Here is an 18170-nt window from a genome sequence, read left to right on the forward strand (position 1 = left end):
ATTGTCATTCATGGTTTAAAGGGATAATAACTGGAAATCAATTTGTGTTACATATGTGCATGTGTGGAGAAGGACCCTCTAACTAGTCTTTTACCCATTCAATTCACCTAATTTAGTGTCTAATCTGTTTAGTTTACAATCTGATTAGTTTAATTAATTTCGTCCAAATCAATTCCCCCTTTTATTAAGTGTGTTAGATTAGTTAGAAAAGTGTTTGAATCTGTCCAAATTAGTGTTTTGAGTCTAAATTAGTTAAATTTCGTCCAAACAACTCCATAGAGTCAGTTTTGAGTCTTTTTAATTGTTTGTTGTTGTTCTGAGTGTTTTAAGTTAGTTTTGAGTCTATAGAGTCTCGTTTAGTGTTTTTGAGTCTTATTTGAATTGATTAGCATCCCTAGTTAATCCCCGGTTTAGAGCGATCCCTACTTGCATATACTACAATTGTCACAAATAAGGTTTAATTTGTGTGTCAAGTTAATTTTCACATCACCTGCACCAAGATAGATGTGTTCAAGGGGACGTTAACAATGGAATTTGATGGCGAGATTATTGATTTTAACATTTCTGAAGCTATAAGGTATCCTAAAGAAGATCATTCTTGTTTTTCTATTGATGTATTCGATTCGTTGGCGCATCTTGAAGACTTACATGGGGTTGCCCTTGAAACAACCATTGCTAAAGGAATGGGACTCGAACCTAAAATGGTTGTGCCTAATTGTGCAGAAATTGGCGAGATGGCGGCGGTCCTTGAGTCCTTGCCATAACATATTGGTAAACCTCCTAATCCCCAGCCTAGAACGATCCCTACTTACGCATACTACAATTATCTAAAAGAGGGTTTAATTTGTGTGTTAGTTTTGTTTCCAATTCCCGTTTCTACTAATAAGTTGTTACCCTCAGTGATTCAGGCACCCTCCCTCGAGCTTACACCGTTACCAAATTAATTGATGTACGTTTTCTTGGGAGACCAAGACACCTTGCTGGTCATAGTCTCTTCCACACTCACGGCAGGAGAGGAGGAGAAATTGGTTAGGATGTTGAAGGAGTACGAAACAGCCATTGGATGGACCTTAGCTGATATTGAGGGGATAAGTCCAACATGCATGCATCACATACTTCTAGATGAGGGGGCTAAACCAACTCGAGAGGCTCAACGTCGACTCAACCCTCCAAAGATGGAAGTTGTGAAAGAAGAGATTATCAAGCTTGTTGATTGTGGAGTGATTTATCCAATTTCAGATAGTCGTTAGGTTTCACCGGTTCAAGTTGTTCCAAAGAAATCTGGAGTCACTGTGGTGAAGAATGCAGAGAATGAATTTGTGCCCACTTGTATCCAAACAGGTTGGAGATTTTGCATTGACTATAGGAAGCTCAACGCTACCACAAGGAAAGATCACTTCCCTCTGTCGATCATTGATCAAATGCTTGAAAGGTTAGCCGGTCATTCTTTTTATTGCTTTCTTCATGGTTATTCGAGATATAATCAGATTGTTATAGCTCCAGATGATCAAGAAAAGACTAATGTTACTTGTCCATTTGGTACTTTTGCTTATCGTCGAATACCATTTGGTTCATGTAATGCACCAACCACCTTTCAAAGATACATGGTAAGTATCTTTTCAGATTTCGTTAAGAAGATTATTGAAGCTTTCATGGATGATTTTAGTGTTTTTAGTGGTCTCTTTTGATGGTTGTTTAAATAATCTCACGTTGATATTGAAACGATGCATTGAAACTAACCTTGTTTTAAATTGGGAAAAGTGTTACTTCATGATAAAACAAGGCATAGTTTTAGGTCATATAGTTTCAGAAAAGGGAATTGAAGTTAATAAATCAAAAATAGATCTTGTACACCACTTACCCTCTCCCACTTTGGTGAGAGAGGTTCGTTCTTTCCTTGGACATGCAGGATTCTATAGATGTTTTATCAAAGATTTCTTGAAGATTTCAACACCCCTATGTTGATGATATGAGCATATTTATGCTACTTAGTTATGTTGTTTCCTTGCATTTAGTTAGCTAATTACTACTTATTATATTGTTTTAAGCTATTTTTGTGTGTTTGAAGGTCCTACTGACAAAGTTGGCAAGAAAAGGCAATTTTGAGCCTTTTAGAGCAGTTTTGGGCTTATTATGGATAGCTTGCATATGGAGGAAGGTGGATGGATGAATTTGGAGTCAAAAGAGGCTAAGAACATGCTACAAATCTGTAGAAACAAGTTCAAGACAAAGAAGATAAGGAAAGAGCAAGAAACATGGAACATTATCCAACTAACCTTATCTTATCCAAACCTTACCCTAACCTAATGTTGTTCTACCTTATTTCTAGCTACAAGGGGACCTACATAACTGATTTCTAGAAGACCCTATCTGTTCCTAAAAGGGTGCCGCACCCTTCCCCTTTATTCTTTCTAGAAATCCCAAGTTCTGCCACAAAATACATAGTTTCTAGAAGCCCTAATTTCTGGCGAATTTCCCTAACCTTTCTCCCTCTCGGATTCTAATTTGAATTAGCCCTTTTCCTTGTGGATTTCGATTGTGTAAGTCCATATCAGAAATTAATTGGGCTATGACTCCTTTCCCAAGCCTTGTGCCACACCATAAGGGCCCTAGTCCTTTATTTCTCCTAAGTTCTAACCTTAGTCTGATTTCCTTAGGGTTTGCCGTGCATCACACCTAAATATTCATGTTTTGCAGCAAAAAACAACCCCCTACTGATGTGATAATAATAGCACTCAAATTAAACTCTCTTATTGACAATTGTAGTAAAGATGTAAGTAGGGATCGTTCTAGGCCGGGGATTAGGAGGGATTGCTAATCTAATAAAAACTGACTCAAAGATACAAAACTAGGCTTAAAAACACTTAAATAAACTCAAAGACTCTTAACTAAACTTATATGACTCAAAACAAACTAAAAAGACTCAAAACAGCACAAAACAATCCAATAGGCTCAAACTCGACTCTAGGACTTACTTTGGACGAAAATGGAATTAGTTTTGACTCAAAACACTTAAAAACACACAATAGGATAAATTCTAGCTAATTTGACACAACAAAGTAAAGGGGATTGGGTTTTTGACGAATTTAAAGTAAAAACAAGTAACTTGCAGAAACAAACTAAGTTTAATATGAAATTGGGTAGATGGATGGATGATTAACTAGCTAGAGGGTCCTTTTCCACACATGACACACTTGAACACAAATTGATTTCCAATTGCTTTTTCAATAAACCATGAACCTCAACACCCCAGATCAATCGTGACATCATTAATTAACCCTCAAATTTTCCTTAAGTCATTGAATTGGATGGACAACACATTGGCAACCAAATTATTCTTTCCAAGTTCCCTACATGAACTGCATAATAGAGACACAAGCAAAGATCGTTAAGTTTCATGAAAATCATAAGCACTGACAAGGCATTTGTAACTATGACATCATGATACTCATGCCAGGAATTTAACTTAATATGACTGTGACAAGCAACCTTTACTACTTGTGAATATAAGTTTGTAACGATTATGTGAAACTCACTTATATTCTAGCATCAAATTCAAGCATGCAAACTAAGTAGGCCTCCTTAATCAACATACAAGAATAAGTTCTTAAACAAACAGTTAAGTAAATTGCATTCACAATTTATGAAATCACAACTGGAATTAATCAATTCATATCACAAATATAATCATGGTTTCAAAGTCTCCCTTAGCTAAAACAAGTTTAGCCTCTCATGTTCACAGCAAAACAAAGAAAACTTAAATTAAACATGGAAAACAAAAGATAGATTACACCTAAAAACGATCCAACTTGAATGCAAAAACGTCCAAGGCTACTTCTCCTCTCCTTCTTCCTTGCTATGCTGTGGCACAAGGGTTTAAGGGTGTGAAAGTGCGTTGTGGTGTGTTAGGGTGAAGGATAGATGAATGGCAGGGAGATATGCTGGAAGAAGATGTGCGGAATGGTGTATGGAAGGTGGTGAAGGCTGCGGATGAAGGTGCAGAAGGATGAATGATGGCTGGTTGTGTATATGAATGAATAGATGTGTGTATGGGTGCGGCACAAGGTATATATTTTAGGGAAAGGATCTAAAATTTAATTAAATGTTTTAGGAAAGAATTGGACCCCAAATCCACAAGGAAAAGGAGAATTAAAGTCAAAATCCCAAGGGAAAAGGGATAGGAAACTTGCAGCAAGGAGAATAGGAAAGGGAATGGTGTTTCCCTTGCACGGCAAGGAAGGATAAAGGGTAAGTTGGGTGCGGCATCCCCCTTTGGCTGGGATTAAGGCTTCTAGAACTTGTATTTAAGTGTCCTAAATTAATTAGGGACCCTCTTTGGCAGCTGGAACTCATGTAGGAAAGATTTAGGGAAACAAAGTCAAAATAAGGAAGTTTGACTCATGTTTCCTTCTTTGTGGTTGATTTCTTTACTTCGAAATCTTGAATTATTTTCTTCCATCTTTTTAGCAGATTCCTAGCCTCCTTTGTTCTTCAATTTTGTCCATCCACCTTGCTCCAAGCATGTACTAACCATTCCAAGCCCAAAATTGCTCCAAACTGCACTTTCTTGCCACTTTAGCCCATTGGACCTACAAACACATGAAAATAGCTCAAAATACTAAAATAACTAAGAACTAACAACATAAATGTAAGAAAACAAGCTAACTAAGTCCTATCAAATTCAGCCACACTTAGCTTTTGTTAGTCCTCGAGCAAAACAAAACAATCAAAACACAATCTAGACCTTCCAACATTTACCTCAGGGATTTCCAATGAACAAGACACATTAAAGAACACTACTCCCTCAAATTTTAGCTCTCTTTACACTTAAGCAAACACTTAACCACATTTACCACTTACTAGCTCACATTTAATCAATTAAAACAACATTTTGAATGTAGTAACATGCCTTAGAGAATTCCCTCAATTCCTCACTAGATGTACTCTCTATTTTCACACAGATTTTCTAACTACACTCCCTACACTAGGTATATGTGAGAAGATTGATGTAAACATGTAGACTAGCACTCAAATATGTTATAACAAAGAAAGCATTTTCTGGAATTATTAAAATGATATGTATATGATCTCATGAATGGAATGCTACTACTTAGAACGAGAACCAGGGATTCCATATACTCATACCAATTTCAAACTCCACATATTGAACACATAACATCAAGATAGAAGTCTAAGGGTTGTAGTGAGGCTAAGATATTGGCTAACAAAGAAAGGTAAAGGATACTAAAAGGTTCTTAAAGCAATAGGAAGCAAATTAATGAAATTGACACTTAGAATTCACTTTTGATGCATAAATCAACTTTTAAACACAAGGGGAAGATTGACACAAAACTTAGAATTCACTTTTGATGCATAAATCAACTTTTGAACACAAAGGGAAGATTGACACAAAACTTAGGGTCAAATTCAAACTTTTTGGACCCTTTCTTCAACAATCAATACTTGTGAGTTCATTCTCACTTATTTCTGAACTCTTTTTCTTTCTTTTCACAACTTTTCTTCTTGTTTTTTTTTTCTTTTTTTTTTTTCTTTCTTTGCCGTGCCTTTTTATACTCCCCTACACTTGTTTTCTTCAATATGTAAGTCAAAAGGAATTCCTCCTAAGTCCTGCTTCATAATCCTTTAAGAACAAGGGTATGGACAGTCCTAATCTAGGCTAGGTGAGGATAATGTGGTTAACAAAGAAAATAGGCTAGATAAGGCTCAAAAGGGTTAATCCTACAATACATATGCAAAATGGTTAGGCTTTTTGGCTTTGGCTTAACTAAACAACTTCATCTTATTGTATGTTATGCAATCAATATCATGCTTTGAATGAAATGGGCATGAGTTCTAGTATTTGAAACTATAATGATGAAACGCATTCTAAGTAGCAACCAAGCAAAGAATATTGAGATCATGCAACGACTTTAGAAAACAATAATCCACAGATTTATAACTCTCCAAACAAAGTTTAGGCTCAAGTCTCTCGGGGTTGTAGCGTTAGTTTGAGTTCCTTTCTTCAAGCATGTTACAAAAACTGATTCTTTTCGTTGTGATTACATGTGAATTCGTAAACAACAACTATAACTAAGCATAAACCAAAGAGCAAATCAAGCTTCTATCCATGTCTGTAACTTTCTTTAATAGTCATGCAATTAAAAACCAAATCCTTATCATTGTGTTGGAAGGTACCCTAAGGCACAAACAATCACACAACTCTTTTTGGGTTTTTCAAAACTGTTTGTCAAATTTTTTTCAAATTATCGTATTTTCTGAATAAGAGACATAAAAACACTTCAAAACACACTAAAAACACTAAAAAACAGTGAGAAACAACATTAGAAGTGATAGGTGATAAAATCTCACGAAAATCATGCAAAAACAGCTTACGTACCACCCCTTACACATAAATCAAACATTGTCCTCAATGTTTTAAGCAAAGACTCACATTCAAACAAACAACATAAACTAACAAACACAACTGTCATGGCAAAGGAAAAGCAATAAAGATAAGGGTTTAGGAACGCAAATTTGGTTGTGGATTGTTGGATTGCCTAAGTCTTCTTTATTTGAACGCATGGGTTACCTCCCAAGAAGCGCTTGCTTTAACATCTTCCAGCTGGACGATACCTCCTCTTAAGCTCTATTGGAACCCATGGCATGGAGGGGTACATCCTTCACAATTTGGCCTTCAACATTCTCATAATATGGCTTCAAACGATGCCCATTCACCTTGAATTCTTGGCCATTCCTTAAGCTTTGGATTTGGACTGCACCGTATGGAAAAACATTAGTAATAACAAAAGGATGAATCCACTTAGAACGCAACTTACCAGGAAACAAACGAATGCGGGAATTGAAAAGTAACACTTTCTACCCTATGGAGAATGTTTTGCTACGAATCATCTTGTCATGGAATGCCTTGGTCTTCTCCTTGTAAATGCGAGCATTCTCATAAGCTTCATGCCTAATCTATTCAAGTTCATTCAATTGGAGCTTCCTATGAATTCTGATGCGAACTAAATAAGCACACAAATTAAAACCCTCTTGTGACAATTGTAGTATATGAATAAGTAGGGATTGTTCTTAACCGGGGATTAGGAGGGATTGCAAAATCACTTGGAAACTGACTCAAAAACGTAAAATAAAGTTTGAAACACTAAATTAGACTCAAAGAATGCAAAACTAACAATAAAAACACACAAACAAATCAAAAGACTCAAAACAGCCCCAAAACACTCAAAACTGCCTTAAAATCACTTTCTGGGCAGTTTTAAGCTCTTTGGTAACTTTGGACGAAATTGGGTAATAGAATGAATCAAAATGCTTAAAAACACAAACTAAGACACTTTCTAACTAAATTGGACACAAAAGTAAAGGGGGATTGAGTTTTTGACGAAAATAAATTAAATGCACAGATTGTAATTTAAAGGCAGATTGTAATGAATGTGATGAAACTATGGATGAATGCTAGCTAGAAGGTTCTTCTCCACACATGTTACACTTGCATACACTTTGATTTTTAGTTGTTCTTCCAATAAATTATAAATACTCAACGCCCCAAATTAACCGTGAATTGCACTAATTAACCCTCAGTTTTTCCACAAGTTATTAAGTTGGATGATTGCATACGACAACCCAAAACATTCCCTACAAGTTCCCTACATGAATTGCATAATAGAGATACAAGCAAGAATCATTAAGTTCTATGAAAAACATAAGCATTGACGAAGCATTCGTTACTATGAATTGCATGAAACTTATGCTAAGAATTCATTCAACGCGATCGTTTTCAAGCGACCTTCACTACTTGTGATTATAAGATTGTAACTATTAGGTGAAACTCCCTCATAATCTAGCATCATATTCATGCATGAAAACTAAGCGTGCACTCTCAATCAACATACACAAATAAGTTATCAATCAAATAGATGAACGAATTGAATCCACAACTTATGAAATAACAACTGAATGTAATCAAATCATAGTGCAAGCATGTACATGGTTTCGAATCACCCCCTAGCTAACTAGGGGGATTTAGCCTCTCATGTTCACAAAAAGAGAATTACAAATGAATTTAAACATAAAGCATAAAGGATTGATTACACCTAGAACGCCCAACGAATCCACGTGAATTGGTGTGCGTCGAAGCTCCTCTTTCCTCTTCTCCTTTCTGCGGCAGATTGGGTTAAATGGTGTTTCTGGGTGATTTTCTAGTTTGGGGTTGGGGTTATGGTGATAAGGTGGTGCGGCAAGGTTATAGGGTGGTGTAGGGTGGTTTGTAAGGTGGTGGAGAGTGGTGGAGAGGTTGCTGCAAGGCTTGGAAGTGGCTGGAATGGGTGGTTTTTAGGTTATGGTGGCTGCGGCACAAGGGAGAATTAAGGTGATGGGATGATGAGTGAGTGTAGAATGGAAGAGAATGGAGAGAATGGTGGCTGCGGGTTGTGTGTATGAAATTGTGTGTTAGGGTTAGGGTAGTGCACGGATTAGAGGGGATTAGGGTGTGAAGGTGGTTTGTAAGGTGGTGGAGAGTGGTGGAGAGGTTGCTGCAGCTGTTTTTAGAGAATGGAAGTATGGTGGCTGGTTATTGTAAGAATGGGAGAATTAGGGTGGCTGAATTAGTGTATTAGGGTTATGGTGCTACGGATGGGAGAATGAATGGGAGATGAATTTGTGAATGAATGAGAAGGGAATGGTAATGCACGGCTTGGGAATGAAAATCTGTGTGTAGAGGGCTGCGGATTGAATGTATAGGGGATGTGTGTTGCACGGATTAGAGGGAATTAGGGTTATTAGGATGGTGGCTGAATGAATATGGAATGAATGGATGCACGGCTTAGGGTGTGAATGTGTATGATGGTGGCTGATTGTATATGGAACTTAGGGTTAGTGGAATGCACGGCTTAAGGGAAGGAATTGAGGAGAATGGCAGATTTCATTAGGGTGTGACGGCTAGTGAATAGAATAGGCTCTAGGGTTAAAAACAAGGTACGGCTGAGATTGGTTTTGGATGAATCAAAGGCTATGGATCAAGGGAGAGTGACGGCTGCATGAATTAGGGGGATTAGGGTTAGGGTTTAAGTGCACAAAAGGGGACCAAAGTACCCCCCCTTGCACTGCAAGGGAAGGAAAGAAGGGCTAAAGCCCACGGCAAAGGATGTTAAGGTCCCTAGGGCCTTCGTTTTGTGTCCTAAAGCGCCTACAAGGACTTCAAAGTGGCTAGAAAATATGGACGTTTAAAATTAGGAAAGGTTACCAAAACGGGAAACTTTGGATTAACTTTCCTAAAATAGAAAACCTTGTTTGAGTAGGATTCCTCGTTTTGGTAAGAATTCATCGTTGGAGTAGGAATTCGTCGTTTCTTCACGTCTTCAACTCATTCATTCCTCTTTCGCTCCAAAAGGCTCCAATTTGCATCTTCTTGCCCACTTTAGCCTTATAATCTGAAAATACACAAAAGTGGCCTTAAACACTAAAACAACTAAGTAAACACAACATAAATGCACGAGAACAAGCTAATTAAGTCGCATGAATATGCTCCTATCAAATTCCAGCCGCATCACAAGTCATACAAAAAGTTCTAGCATCTTTAAAGATTGTAGGCCAATAAAATCCACATTCTAACACTTTAAGGGCTGTGCGTTGTGTGCCAAAGTGACCCCTACATGCATAAGTGTGACAAAAAGTTAAAATTGAATTAAACTCACAATCATGCACACATCTACGAAGAATCTAATCAGAGCAATATTTCCACAAATATGGGTCATCCCACACATAAAACCATGCATCGTTCTTGAGTTTATCACGTTGGTGCTTGTTCAGGGTGTTTGGAACTTGTTTAGACACCAAATAATTCACCAAATCTACAGACCATGGCTCTCCTACCTCAATGGACATCAATTGCTCATTTGGGAATGTTCTTCATTGTGCACCAAACGACTTAAGTGGTCAACCACCACGTTTTCACTCCCTTTCTTGTCTCTAATTTTAATGTCGAACTCTTGGAGGAAAAGCATCCTGCGAATTAGCCTTGGTTTGGCCTTCTTCTTGGTGAATAAGGACTTCAAAGCTGCATGGTCAGAGTAAACAACAACTTTAGTGCCAAATAAATAAGAACAAAACTTATCTAAAGCAAACACAACAGCAAGAAGTTCATTTTCAGTGGTAGAGTAGTTCAATTGAGCATCATTCAAGGTTCGGGATGCATAATAGATGACATGTGGTTGCTTGTTCTTCCTTTGGCCTAAAACAGCCTTTATTGCATAATCTGATGCATCACACATTAGTTCAAAAGGTGTGCTCCAATTTGGTAGAACTATGATTGGGGCCGAGGTAAGGACTTCCTTGAGGTGTGTGAATGCCTTTTCACATGCTTCATCGAACACAAATGACACTTCTTTTTGAAAGAGACGGCAAAGAGGTTGTGTAATCTTTGAAAAATCCTTGATAAATACCCTATAAAATCCTGCATGTCCAAGAAAGGAACGAACCTCTCTCACCGATATAGGAGAGGGTAAGTAGCGTACAAGATCTATTTTTGATTTATCAACCTCAATTCCTTTTTCAGAGATTATGTGACCCAAAAGCATGCCTTGTTTTACCATGAAATGACATTTTTCCCAATTTAAAACAAGGTTAGTTTCAATGCATCTTTTCAAGATTAAAGTGAGATTATGCAATCATCAAACGAGTCGCCAAAAACACTAAAATCATCCATGAATACCTTAACGATCTTCTCAACGTAATCAGAAAATATACTTACCATGCATCTTTGAAATGTGGCTGGTGCATTGCACAAACCAAATGGCATGCGGCGATAAACAAAAGTACGAAATGGACAAGTAAAAGTGGTATTTTCTTGATCATCTGAAGCTATAACAATTTGATTATATCCCGAATAACCATCAAGAAAACAACAAAAAGAATGACCCGCTAACCTTTCAAGCATTTGATCAATGAATGGCAAAGGGAAGTGATCTTTCCTTGTGGTGGCATTAAGCTTTCTATAATCGATATAAACTCTCCAACCTATTTGGATACGTGTGGGCACAAGCTCATTCTCTTCATTCTTCACCACAATGACTCCAAACTTCTTTGGAACAACCTGGACTAGCGAAACCCAACAACTATCAGAGATGGGATAGATCACGCCACAATCAAGGAGTTTGATAATCTCCTTCTTCACGACTTCCATCATTGGAGGGTTGAGTTCGCGTTGAGCTTCTCGAGATGGTTTAGCCTTCTCCTACAAAAGTATACGATGCATGCATGTAGTAGGGCTTATTCCCTTGATATCGGCCAAGGTCTAACCAATGGTTGTTTTGTACTTCTTTACCACCCTCACTAACTTGCCTTCTTCTTGTGCCGTGGGTGAGGAAGCCACAATGACGGGCAAGGTCTCTTGTTCGCCTAAGAAAACATACTTCAAGTGGTTTGGTAATGGTTTAAGCTCAAGGGAAGGTAGCTGTATCACTGAAGGAAGCAACTTATTAGTTGAAACGGGAATTGAAATTGGGGTTGGGGACTTACCATTTTGCCGTGGCAATGACTCTAGGGCAGCCACCACTTCAATTACATCATCACAAAGGGGCACAACATGGAATTTCCGGATTGGTGCCGTGGGTTTGAATTGGTGCTGCCACTTGGTGTTTGAGTCCTATTCCACTTGTAATGATCGTTTCAAGTGCATCCTCATGTAATTGTTCAAGATGTTCCTGCGCCAATGAATCAATGACATCAATAAAAAAGCATGAATGATCATCATTAGGATATCTCATAGTTTTAGAAATATTAAAATCAATAACTTCCTATCAAATTCCACCGTTAAAGTCCCTTTGAACACATCGATCTTGGTGCGGGCTATTTTCATGAATAGTCTTCCAAGAAGGATTGACAAGGATTTGGAATGGGCCGTATCTTCCATCTCAAGCACAAAGATATCAGCCGGGAAGATCAAGTTATTAACTTGCACCAAAACATCTTCCGAAACTCCCTTTGGATATGCATTAGAACGATTGGCTAATTGAATAATCACATCATCATTTTTTATCTCTCGTAGATTCATGGATGCATAAATAGAGTATGGCATGACGTTAGTTGAAGCTCCTAAGTCTAACATAGCATGTTCAAACTTAGTTTGGCCAATAACACAAGGGATTGTGAAACTACCTGGATATTTGCATTTTAGAAGTAATTTCCTTTGTAAAACAGCGAAAACATTTTCACTTACCCTCACCACTTCTTTATTCAAAACCCTCTTCCTTGTTGTGCAAAGCTCCTTCAAGAATTTGGCATACTTTGGAACTTGTTTGATTGCATCAAGGAGTGGAATGTTGACTTATACCTTCCTAAATGTCTTAAGAATGTCTTTGTCATTCTCCTCTTTCTTTGCTTGCATAAATCTGCGAGGGAAAGGTACATTGGGTGGAATAGGGTTAGAATTAATGGAATTTGAACCCAGCGTACCTATATTGGACAAATTGGATGAATTGGATGAATTAGGGTCTCTAAGTGGCTACGGCAAAGGTGTTTCTACCCTTGCCGTGGCATGGCCTTGTCCCTCTTCCTCAATTTGCAGCTTCCTATCCTCTTTGTGAATTGATTTGGATGGTCTTGGGTCAGCTCCAACTTCTTTTCCACTTCTTAATATGATAGCTTTGGCAGATTCGAATTCTCCATTCGGGTTGACAATGGTTGAACTAGGTAATTTGCCTTGGTCTCTAAATTGTCCCATGAATTCCGCCATTTGCCCCATTTGTTTCTTCAAGTCATCCATCACCTTAGCTTGATTTTGTACCCCCTGCGTCAAAATGGTTAATAATTGAATAACCTTATCATTATCGAAAGATGTACCTGAATATGATTGAACCGGAGGTAGTGGAGGTTGCATAGATGTGAATGGCCTTTGATATATCCCAGGGTGTGTTAGACGAAATCCTCCTTGTTGTTGAGGTTGCTGAGGCTCTCTCCACCTCATGTTTGGGTGATCTCTCCATCCTGGATTGTAAGTATTTGAGTATGGATCATGCCTTGGCTGGTTTTGCCCTTGGTAGGCCACGGCATGGACACTCTCCCATCCACCATTCTCAATCAATTGAGGGCATTTTTCAGATTGATGTCCTTGTATCGAGCATACACCACAGATTGTGTTTTCTTGAATTTTGGGTTTCTCAACAACCTGTGACACAAAAAGAGTGAGATTAGCCAATTGGGATTGAATATCAGATATTGCACTTACCTCATTCACATGTTACTACCGCTGTATGTCTCTTTGCCCAGCTCCTTCAAATTGTTGTGCATTCAAGGCTTGGTTGGCAATCAAAGTCTTGGCATCAATTGGTGTTTTGTCAACCAAAGCTCCTTCTGCTGAAGCATCAAGCATTTGTCTCTCAATTGGAAGAAGTCCTTCGTAGAAATATTGAATGAGAAGCTCCTTTTTCATTTGATGTTGAGGACATGATGCAACAAGAGCCTTGAAATGCTCATAATATGCTGGAAATGACTCCCCTTGATTTTGCTGAATTCCACTATTCTTCTTCCTCAAGAGAATGACTCTCGAAGTGGGGAAGAATTTTTCTAAGAATGCTTTCTTCATGCTTTCCCAAGATGTAACAGTTCCGGGAGCTAATCCATACAACCAATCCTTAGCTTTTTCCAAAAGAGAGAATGGAAAAGCTTTCATTTTCAAAATGTTGGCATCAACGTTGATTGGAGTCATGCCTGAACAAACCACTTCAAATTCCTTCAAATGCTTGTTTGGATCCTCCATGGACAGCCTATAGTACTTTGGAATGTGGTGCAACAAGCTAGACTTCAATTTGAACTTAGTGGTCTTGTCTTGAGCTGCCCTTGGATATTGAATGCATAGGGGTGTGGCATTGTCCATTCCTAAGGCTGAAAGCTCCTTGATTGTTTGATTGTTCGCTGCCTTGACTTGTGCTTCTTCTTCCTCTCTTGCCGTGGCCTCTTCTTCTTCCTCAAAATCAGATTCTAAGCTAGAACTTGGTGGATTAAGTTATGGCTCCTTCCTCTTCCTTCTCAAAGTTTGCTCAAAATCGTCGTCAAAGTCCAAGATATTTGCACAAACAGGTTGAGAGCTACAAGTCATAAACTAGTACCTAAAAACAAGAAAAAAAAAACAAGATCAACAACTAAAACAAAAACACATAAAAAAGAAACAAAAAGAGAAAACGGGGGATTAGCAAAGTTGCTAATCCCCGGCAACGGCGCCAAAATTTTGATTTGATAAATAATAGCACTCAAATTAAACCCTCTTATTGACAATTGTAGTAATGATGTAAGTAGGGATCGTTCTAGGCCAGGGATAAGGAGGGATTGCTAATCTAATAAAAACTGACTCAACGATACAAAACTAGGCTTAAAAACACTTAAATAAACTCAAAGACTCTTAACTAAACTTATATGACTCAAAACAAACTAAAAAGACTCAAAATAGCACAAAACAATCAAATAGACTCAAACTAGACTCTAGGACTTACTTTGGACGAAAATTGAATTAGTTTTGACTCAAAAAACTTAAAAACACACAATAGGACAGACTCTAGCTAATTTGACACAACAAAGTAAAGGGGATTGGGTTTTTCACGAATTTAAAGTAAAAACAAGTAAGTTGCAAAAACAAACTAAGTTTAATACGAAATTAGGTAAATGGATGGATGATTAGCTAGCTAGAGGGTCCTTTTCCACACATGACACACTTGAACACAAATTGATTTCCAATTGTTTTTTCAATAAACCATAAACCTCAGCACCCCAGGCTAACTGTGACATCACTAATTAACCCTAAGATTTTCCTTAAGTCGTTGAATTGGATGGACAACACATCGGCAACCAAATTATTCTTCCCAAGTTCCCTACATGAACTACATAATAGAGACACATGCAAATATCATTAAGTTTCGTGAAAATCATAAGCACTGACAAGGCATTCATAACTATGACATCATGATACTCATGCCAGGAATTTAACTTAACATGGTTGTGACAAGCAATCTTTACTACTTGTGAATATAAGTTTGTAACGATTACGTGAAACTCCCTTATATTCTTGCATCAAATCAAGCATGCAAACTAAGTAGGCCTCCTTAATCAACATATAAGAATAAGTTCTTAATCAAACGGTTAAGTAAATTGCATTCACAATTTATGAAATCACAACTGGAATTAATCAATTCATATCACAAATATAATCATGGTTTCAAAGTCTCCCCTAGCTAAAACAAGTTTAGCCTCTCATGTTCATAGTAAAACAAAGAAAACTTAAATTAAACATTGAAAACAAAAGATAGATTACACCTAAAAACATTCCAACAATCTAACTTGAATGCAAAAACATCCAAGCCTGCTTCTTCTCTCCTTCTTCCTTGTTATGCTGCGGCACAAGGGTTTAAGGGTATGAAAAGTGGGTTGTGGTGTGTTAGGGTGAAGGATAGATGAATGGTAGGGACATATGGTGGAAGAAGAGGTGTGGAATGTTGTATGGAAGGTGATGAAGGCTGCGGATGAAGGTCTAGAAGGATGAATGATGGCTGGTTGTGTATGTGAATGAATGAAATCTGTGTATGGGTGCGGCCCAAGCTTTTTATTTTAGGGAAAGGATCTTAACTTTAATTAAATGGTTTAGGAAAGAATTGGACCCTAAATCCCCAAGGAAAAGGAGAATTAAAGTCAGAATCCTAAGGGAAAAAAGGAAGGGATTTGAGGCAAGGAGAATAGGAAAGGGAATATTGTTTCCCTTGCACGGTAAGGAAGGATAAAGGGTAAGTTGGGTGCGGCATCCCCCTTTGGCTGGGATTAAGGCTTCTAGAACTTGTATTTAAGTGTCCTAAATTAATTAGGGACCCTCTTTGGTAGCTGGAACTTATGTAGGAAAGATTTAGGGAAACAAAGTTAAAATAAGGAAGTTTAACTCATGTTTCCTTCTTTGTGGCTGCTTTCTTTACTCCCAAATCTTGAATTATTTTCTTCCATCTCTTTAGCAGATTCCTAGCCTCCTTTGGTCTTCAATTTCATCCATCCACCTTTTTCCAAGCATGTACTAACCATTCCAAGCCCAAAACTGCTCCAAAATGCTCCAAATTGCACTTTCTTGCCACTTTAGCCCGTTGGACCTACAAACACACGAAAATAGCTCAAAATACTAAATAACTAAGAACTAACAACATAAATGTAAGAAAACAAGCTAACTAAGTCACCTAAATATGCTCCTATCACCTACCATCCATTCACTCATTCATTCATTCAGCCATCAACCACCAAAATTCACACCACATGCACCTAAATTATCCTAGTGCCGCAAGGAAGGAAGGAGAAGAAGAGTGCCGTGCAATCTGCCAGCCAAGAAGGGTTTGAAATTTGCCATTGGAGTGTGGAGTGTTTCTGGGTTCTTTCTGTCCTTAGTTTTAGTTCGATGTTTGTTTTAATTTTCTTTTCAATTGTTATGAACATGAGGAACTAATTTCTTTATTGTTGGAGGTGAATTCGAAGCCATGATTATATGTTTTATATGAACGGATTACGTCCAGTTATTGTTTCTGGAGTCTTGAATGTGATTTGCTTATCTGAGTTATTAAAACTTGTTTATGTATGTTGATTGAGGATCAATACTTGGTTTGCACGCATGAATTTGATGCTAGATGATAGGAGCATATTTATGCTACTTAGCTATGTTGTTTCCTTGCATTTAGATAGTTAATTACTACTTATTAAAGTCTTTTAAGCTATTTTCGTATGTTTTTAGGTCCTAATGGCAAAAGGAGCAAGAAAGTGCATTTTGGAGCTATTTGGAGCGGTTTTGGGCATGGATTGGATAGCTTAACCATGTAGCAAAGTGGATGGACGAAATTGAAGTCAAGAGAGGCTAGGAAAGGCTACAAATCTGGAGAGTGTTCAAATGCAAAGAAGATAAGGAAAGAGCAAGAAATAACGAACCTTATCCAACCTTATCTTATCCTATCCTAACCAACCTTATCCTTTCCTAAATCTAACATTATCCTATCTTATCCTATCCAAATCAGGTTGTGCCTTAAATATAGCTATTTTGAAGGGATTAGATATACATTTACACACACAACTTAGATTCTAGAAGCCTAATCCTTGTGCATGCCGCATATAGGCCATTCCTTGGAGGTTTAGGAGTTGTAATCCCTTTCCTACACCTATATCATATGTCCTTATCCATTTAGGTCCAGAAATCTGCCCTTTATCCTTTCTAGAAGTCTAATTTCTGCCACAAAATACCTAGTTCTAGAAGCCCTTAATTTCTGGCGAAAATTCCCTATCCCTTTCCCTTTTGGTTTTTGCCAAACCATAACCCTTTTCCCATTGGATTGTGCAATCCTTTTCCTTCAGAAATTGTGCATAAATGGTAAATACAACCCTATGCCGCACCATTCAACCCATCCATTCACTCGTTCATTCATTCATACATTCAGCCATAAAACACCATAATTCACACCACATCACTGATAGGAGCATATTTATGCTACTTAGTTATGTTATTTCCTTACATTTAGTGAGCTAATTACTACTTAGTTATGTTATTTCCTTACATTTAGAGCAGTTTTGGGCTTATTTTGGATAGCTTGTATATGGAGCAACATGGATGGACGAATTTGGAGTCAAAAGAGGTTAGAAACATGCTACAAATCAGAAAAGGAAAGTTCATGACAAAGAAGATAAGGAAAGTGCAAGAAAAGAGGAAACATTATCCAAAACCTTATCCAACCTTATCTTATCCAAACCTTATCCTATCTTATCCTAACCTAATCTTGTTCCACCTTAATCCTAGCTGCAAGTGGACCTTAAAACCTAATTTCTAGAAGCCCTATTTCACCCTAAAAGGGTGCCACACCTTCCCCCCTTTTATGCCTTCTAGAACACCCAAAATTAGCCAGAAAACACTTAGTTTCTAGAAGGCCCAATTTTGGACTAAAATTCTTAAACCTTTTTTTGACTGGATTCTGATTTTATTTGGCCCTTTTTCTCTTGGATTTGGATTGTATAAGTCCATATCTGAGATTGATTGGGCTAGGATTTAATTCCCAAACCCTTGCCGCAACCTAGGGGCCCTAAACACTTATATTGGCCAGGTTTAACCCTAAATCTGATTGTTGGGGTTTTGCCATGCTATATATATATATAACTTA

The sequence above is a fragment of a genome, unplaced genomic scaffold (assembly GCF_019419815.1).
Source record: "Pyrus x bretschneideri cultivar Hongxiangsu unplaced genomic scaffold, Pyrus_bretschneideri_v1 Contig106, whole genome shotgun sequence".
Classification (NCBI taxonomy): Eukaryota; Viridiplantae; Streptophyta; class Magnoliopsida; order Rosales; family Rosaceae; genus Pyrus; species Pyrus x bretschneideri.